The 952-nt window shown below is 37.7% G+C and overlaps 1 protein-coding gene across 1 annotated transcript in view; it reads right to left on the bottom strand.

The window, feature by feature from the left end:
• The window catches only part of LOC112449982 (NLR family CARD domain-containing protein 3-like), a gene marked incomplete at its 3' end in the record, with an annotated part of 5521 nt that overhangs the window by 3031 nt on the left and 1538 nt on the right, over positions 1-952 (bottom strand). The gene's annotated exons all lie outside the window — the stretch shown is intronic.

Here is a 952-nt window from a genome sequence, read left to right as displayed (position 1 = left end):
CAGCCTCGACTGAACACTGAGAAAAACTTACTGTTTGTTGGAAGAAACACTTTGGTTGAAATCATGACGAAGATCCTTTGACATGTTGCTTTTAAAGGACACACAGCTGGGTTCAGGTTCAGGTTCAGGCTTCATTTTATAATTGTGTTGATTCCTATCAAGAAAGATTGTTTGGTTCTGTAAGTAATGAGTTCTGTCACTGAAATGTAAAAGTCAAACATAGAACTAAGAAGATATTTCAATATGTTGAGAACATCTTGTAATGAGGCACTTATTCCACGAGACCGGACATGACAGGCTTCTGGGTCCATTGCAACGAAATACGATAGTAGTTTAATAATAATATTTATTTATTTAAATTGCCACAAACTTGCATATTAGAATTAATTTGGAAGATTGTGGCCAAACTAAATTTCTGTTCAAGGACTGATGTTTTATACAATATTTTCTTGAGAAAATAAAGAAATTAACTTTGTTTTTCAGATAGCTTATGTCAAAATATTCCTTCATCAATATAATATAACTTTTTTCAACATAGTCATAGCAAACAGTTTACTGGATTTTTTTTTTTTTTTCATATCTTTGTTTTTTGTCACCTTTTTTAGGCCCGAGCAGCGACAGCGCTGCGAAGGCCTATTGTATTTCGTGGAATTCTTCTTTTTATTAGGCCCGAGCAGCGACAGCGGCTGCGAAGGCCTTTTGAATTTCGTGGATTTCTTCAATATTAGGCCCGAGCAGCGACAGCGCTGCGAAGGCCTATTGGATTTCGTGGAATTCTTATTTTTATTCCGTTCCGACGAAAATCGCAAATTTGGAGGCCTTAGCATATTCAAAAACTCACCAAACTTCACCGAAAGTTGTCCCCCGCGAGAAATAACACGATTTTAATGGAATCGAAAGTGGGCGTGGCCAAACTGCTCCACAGCGCCCCCTAACGTGAGATAGGACGAAC

This window comes from Kryptolebias marmoratus, unplaced genomic scaffold (assembly GCF_001649575.2).
Source record: "Kryptolebias marmoratus isolate JLee-2015 unplaced genomic scaffold, ASM164957v2 Scaffold25, whole genome shotgun sequence".
NCBI lineage: Eukaryota > Metazoa > Chordata > Actinopteri > Cyprinodontiformes > Rivulidae > Kryptolebias > Kryptolebias marmoratus.
Note: the sequence above shows the minus strand (reverse complement) of the source record. Positions and strands in the feature narration are given on the sequence as shown.